The sequence below is a fragment of the Pelodiscus sinensis genome, chromosome 22 (assembly GCF_052426305.1).
Source record: "Pelodiscus sinensis isolate ZL-2025 chromosome 22, ASM5242630v1, whole genome shotgun sequence".
NCBI classification, from domain to species: Eukaryota; Metazoa; Chordata; order Testudines; family Trionychidae; genus Pelodiscus; species Pelodiscus sinensis.
In genome coordinates, this window is record NC_143073.1 from 4,073,570 (window position 1) to 4,079,880 (window position 6,311).

Consider the following 6,311-nt stretch of genomic DNA (forward strand, 5'->3'; position numbering starts at 1 on the left):
CCTCCTCAGTGCTTATAGTGACCATCCCATGTTTCACTGAAACAAGTCCAGCCTCCTGACTCCATCAGAGCGCATTCTACACACTCTGTCTCCACGTCCAGTTTTCTTATGCAATGTTCCCCTTCTCAACATATGTAAGTCAGCCACAAGACACTGCAGCTACCACCAGAATGGGCAGAGCTGTTTTATACATAGCCTTCCTGCCCGATCCAAAGCCCCTACCATCCTAAGGGACACTACTTACAGTCACCTGAGTAGAGCACCCACAGGGGCATCTTGAACGAGAAGAGGTTACTCGCTTGTGCAGTAATTCTTCAAGATGAGCATCCCTGTGGGCATGGGCCATTGGTGAAGATAGGGCTGGAGGAGGCAAGCCTCCAGCCCCACCCCTTCTGAGACTCCACACCTTCCCCATCCCCACATGGAGGTGGGGCTGCATGCACGCCCCACCCAAACTACAAGGAGGGGAGTGGGCGGGCACATGCTCACCCAGCTCCGGGGCACTGGTGGAGGGAGGAGGGCATGCCGCACAGCCCAGCTCCGGAGCACTATATCCGCCAATACAGGGCTATTCTGTCTTCACTTACCCATCCATCAAGAGATTCCTCCAGGGCCTACACAATATGTTTCCACCATGAAGATACCCAATTCCAGCCTGGAGCCTCAACCTCATTCTCGGGGCACTCATAGATGAGCCCTATGTTCCCTTCTACATCTATCAACGAAGGTAGTCTTTTTAGTTGCAATTACCTCTGCAAGAAGGGTGGATGAGCTAGGAGCAGTAATGACCCACCGTACACAATATTTCATGAGGACAAAGTCATCCTTCATATTTACCCCAAATTTCTCCCAAAAGTACTTACCTCATTCCACTGTAATGAACCCATATACTTACCTGTCTCCTTCCCTAAACCTCACAAGGACCACAGAGAAAGGGTGTTACACACCCTTGATGTTTGTTGGGCAGTTGCCTTCTACTTAGAATGTAGAGAACCCTTTCACAAATCTTTGCAACTCTATGTTATCAACAGAGAGACCAGAGGGTTACCTGTGTCCAAACAAAGACTGTCTAAATGGATCTTGGGCTGCACACATCTAGTTTACAACATTTTCTAAAAGGAGCCCCTGGCAAGTGTACGGGCTCACTCCACGAGAGCAATGGCAGCATCAACAGCCTTCCTCAGCAGCATACAAACAGAAGAAATCTGTAAGTCTGTCATATAGGGTTCAGCACACACTTTCACACAGCACTATGCCATCCAGTCGTTTGTGGATGCTGATACGCATTTCAGCCAGGCAATACTGGCAGTTACTGAGTCAAATTCACTGAAGCGCCCACCACCAAGCATGACCACTGCTTTGTAATCATCTCAAGGTGGAGCACCCATGGGGGCACTCCTCGAAGAAGAAGGGAAGGTTACACACCTGGTGTAGTAACTGGAGTTCTTTGAGATGGATGTCCCCGTCGGTGCTCCACTACCCACTCTCCTCCCCTCTGCTTTAGATCCAACTACCTCCAGGTCAGAGAAAGAACTGAGGAGGCGGTTGGCTGTGCATGAGGGATAGCCATTTCAAAGGTCGCTCACCAGCATTCTGTGTGCACAGCCAACCTGGCGGGGGAGGCACTGCTGTCAAAAATCTTTGATTAGAGAAGCAGCGGTGCTGGCACACCTCAAGATGGAGCACCTACAGGAACAACCTTCTGGAAGAACTCCGGTTACTGCACCGGTTGAGTAACCTTCCCTTCTGGATGGCCCCACACAGTTTCCTTTTGGGGAGAGGGTAGGACTTTGTGTCTCTGAAACAGGACTCTCCTGTATGGTTTGTTGTCTGGGAATAGCCCTAGCTGGGTCTCAGCTATCCTCTACCACTCTGAGGTATGCCATCACACAGTTTACCCAAAGCTGTCCTTTCTTCAAGCATAAAAAGTGTGAGAGAGCGCTCCCAGAGAGTGAAACATTCAGTCCTTAATTCTTCCTCCCCATACTGTCCTCAGATCTCTAACAGGCTCGGAAAGTGGAATTCTCCAAGTTCCTACATATAATCACACACCAGTGCCCCCTCCTAGAAAACATTTCTAGTTAAAAAAAAAAATTGCCTCCAGGGTTTTTGTGCTGCCTTCCACCCGCTTTCTGAGTGCCTTTCATACATCCCATTCAATTGGGGTACAAGGCTGTATGTGGAGTCCAGAATGATTTCAGTGCTTTCACATTTTAAGGAGATCGGATTGTTCATGGCTTTAGGGCGTAAACCAATAGTTTGGAAACCCTGACTGCCCTGAAATAAGAGTCCCATCAAGCTGTGTCTGTTCTGTAGTTTCATGTTAGTTACTTTTCGTTTCCATGTAATTAGTGCCACTTAAATGTATAGTACCGAAAATGAATCTATGTGCCTGAACCTCAGTGTACATTTTGTATAATTAGATTTCTTAGTACTGTTACATGTAATCTCTGCTTAACGTGTTCTGAGTTTTTTAAGAAAGTTTATTTGAAAATAAAGTCCAGTGGAAAGCAGCCGATTTCCTCCCACCCACACACACACACACACACAAACACAAACACAAACACACTGCCCCTTTTCTTTGTACGTGTCGCTCCCATTAGTGTGGTATCAGTTCTAATTTCTGCACCCAGGAAGTGGTTTTTTCTATGCTCTTCAAGCACCTGCCTCGGAAGCTAGGGAAAGGCAGCTTGCTCACACTCAAGGCAACTGAACATTCAGAAGCTTTATGTTAACCTGCTGGACTTGGCTCCAGGCTATACAAATGCAAGTTCTTTAAGCATTGCTTGGTTACCACCTGGTGGCCAAACTCCCAAACTCTGTGAACTTCTTGCTGATCTGCAGCCAACTAAACTCTTCTATATTGTTTCCTTTTTCCACCAACTAATAGAATAAAGGCAGTTTTCTAAGCCCCTGGTTAAAAAAACACAATTGATAGAAATTGTGAAGTTCCTACTAGATTTCATACAGTCTCTTGTGTTTCACTCAAATAATTTTTCCAAGACAGGAGTTTTTCTTCTTGCCATCTTATTATGCTTGTTCATAAGCTATGGGACAGAGGAGGGGAAATATTTTAAAACACATTCTTGTTTTGATGGTGGAAACTACTGAAAACTGGCACATCTTAAATAGCCAACCATTTATAATTTACCATACAGCAGAACTTTGCTTCAATTTTCTAAAAGAAAAAAAAATTGTGGAGTCCTGTGACACATTATAGACCAGGAGCCATCAAGATATGACTCACAGGCTGGATTCAGCCCATGGGATCCTCAGGCACAGTGCAGCCAGCTGCTTCAGAGCAACCGCACCTCACTTTAAGTGGCTGGCTGTCCGCTCAGGGCACCAAGGGGAGAGGGAAGCTTTGTGCACTGCCCCTCCTTCCCCCAAGCAAATATGAACTAACTTAATTTGAATTAGTTCATTCGAAATAAGCTAATTTGAATTAGTGCATCTAGACCTAAAAACTAATTCGAATTAGAATTTTGCTAATTCGAAATAGAATGTCCACACTGAGTGGACCCTGAACCGAAGTTAAGGCTGGCCAGAACCAGTGCCGGCAGGGCATCAGGTTAGGACTTAGAGTGTGGAGCTGCTGCCTCAGGCTAGCCAAGGGCTATGCTTAAAGGAATCTGACCCCCCTGGACAGACAGTTCTCAGGGTTCCCCGCTTGCTTGTCTAACTCGATGAGGGACAGCAAAGTAGTCCTGTCTTGGAGTGCCCTGAGTGCCCTCACTTGGCACATCACAGCACTGGGCCATCAGCCCGGCTGCACTTGCTGCAGGCTGCCATCTGGCGGTATCAGTCGGGGGGCTGTCCGGATCCAGGAGGCCCTGCAGGAGAGCTTCCACCCGGAGGAGCCTGCAGAGCCACCCCAGTCCTCCCCATTGGGGGCCCGTGCCCCATTCCTCCCTCACCTCCTTCCACTTACCCCTCCCTAGCCCCCCTTCCTGATGTAAAAAATAAAGGACACGTGTGTTCAAAAATAGAAACTCTCTTTATTTAACAAAACTGGGGGGGGGGATTAATCTCTGGGGAGACTGGGAAAAGGAAGTGGGAGGGGGGGAGAGGGGAAGTGGAAACCTGGGAAGAAGGAGCTGGAAGGGGGAAGCCAAGGGAAGAAGGAGGAGGGGAAGTATCAAACTATGGTACGCCATATCTTCAGTACTGTGTACAGATATGGTCTCGTCACCTCAAAAAAGATATTTTGGCCTCGGAAAGGGTTCAACAAAGGGCAACTACAATGATTAGGGGTTTGGAACAGGTCCTATATGAAGAGAGGCTAAAGAGACTGGGACTTTTCAGCTTAGAAAAGAGGAGACTGAGGGGGGATATGATAGAGGTCTATGAAAGCATGAGTGGTGTGGAGAGGGTGAATAAGAAAAGTTCTTCATTAGTTCCCATAATAGAAGGACTAGAGGACACCAAATGAAATGAATGGACAGCAGGTTTAAAACTAATAAAAGAAAGTTCTTCACACAGCACATAGTCAACCTGTGGAACTCCTTGCCACAGGAGGCTGTGAAGGCTAGAACTATAACAGAGTTTAAAGAGAAGTGAGATAAAGTCATGGAGGTTGGGTCCATGGAGTGCTATTAGCCAGGAGGTAGGAACGGTGTCCCTGACCTCTGTGGAAGGCTGGAGATGGATGGCACGAGACATCGCTTGGTCATTGTCTTCTGTCCATCCCCTCCGGGGTACCTGGTGTTGGCTGCTGTCAGCAGACAGGCTTCTGGGCTAGATGGACCTTTGGTCTGACCCAGTACGGCCATTCTTATGTTCTAAGCTCAGTGTCGGCGGTCTCACTGGACCAACTTGATTTTCATGCAAACCTGCTCCTGGGTTCGCATGTGGTCTTTGGTGGCTAGGCTGGCAGCTATCCTGCCATAGACAGCCGCATTCCTGTGCCTAGTGCGGCGGTCGTGGATGTTGGAGGCCTCCCCTCAAACCTCAATGAGGTCCACGATCTCTGCACTAGACCAGGTGGGCGCCAGCCTCTTGCGGCCCCGGGCAGGCTCCTGGGAGCCGCCAGCCTGGTCCTGGGAAGAGGCGGAGAGCTGGGTGGCAGCGGGTGGCTGGCTTGTGCCGTGCCAGGTGCAGGGTCTGCTGGCTGGGTGCTGGCAGGCTTGCAACTGGCACAAGCACCGTAGCCAGACCATGCCCCTTTAAAGGATCGGGGGCCGGGAGGAGGGCAGAAAAGTTTCCCTGGTTTGGCCCAGAGTGGCCACCAGGGCACACTGGGAAGGGCTAGCCTCCAACTAGTTCAAATTAAGTGGCTATACAGCCCTTAATTCGAACTTCTTAATTCGAACTAGGCCTTAGTCCTCGTAGAATGAGGTTTACCTAATTCGAATTAAGCGCTCCGCTAGTTCGAATTAAGTTCGAACTAGCAGTTTATATGTGTAGTGCCTATGAAAGTTAATTCGAACTAACGGCTGTTAGTTCAAATTAACTTTGTAGTGTAGACATACCCTAAGATGCCAAAGGACTCCTCATTGTTTTTGCAGATAGACTAACAAGACTCCCCACCCAGACTTTTCTGTATTCTTGCAGACAGGAATCGATATATTGCAGAGGGATCTGTGACAGCACATTCATTCGTAGTTCTGTGAAATGAGCTAGAAGATTGGGATTTAACTGACAAATAGCTACCGTTGGCACAGCCTCAGACTTTGCAGATTTGGTGGATGGCTTTAAGAAGTGTGATCTCCCAAACATTTTTTACAGCGCAGACCCCCCCTTTTTGAAATGCTGCTCTATTTCTGCTAAAATACTGCACAGCAACACAATGTGCCTCATGACATGACACAGCGTTCCACAGCTGCCTAGCAGAGGGTGGCGTTCGATACTCTGTAGTATTGCATGGCTGTGACATATGAAGCAATGCCATGGCACACCTACACAGCATACATGACAGCCTCTTTGCTCTCTGTATCATCCAGCACCTTGCTATGCTGCATGGCCGGGTAAACTGTGTCCTAACAATTTGGTGCCTCATAACGCTGCTTAGGTGGACAATATGTGGTACCATGCCAGGCACAGCAGCTTCACATCAAATACCATGCAATATTCCTCTCTTGCACAGTACAGAACACAAGACAATATTGCACTATTTCACAATACAAGGTAACCTCGCACAGTGCTATACCGAGCTCAATAATACACCTTTATGACTCCAGTCTTCCTGGTGGTGATTTCTGCACCTGCCATTGGTTGGTTGCGTGTAATAGGGGATGGCTGAACAAACTCCCCATCTCTTTATTGGCTTCTTCAGCTGTCAAAAAAGAAAAAAAAAGTCCAGCCCTTATTCT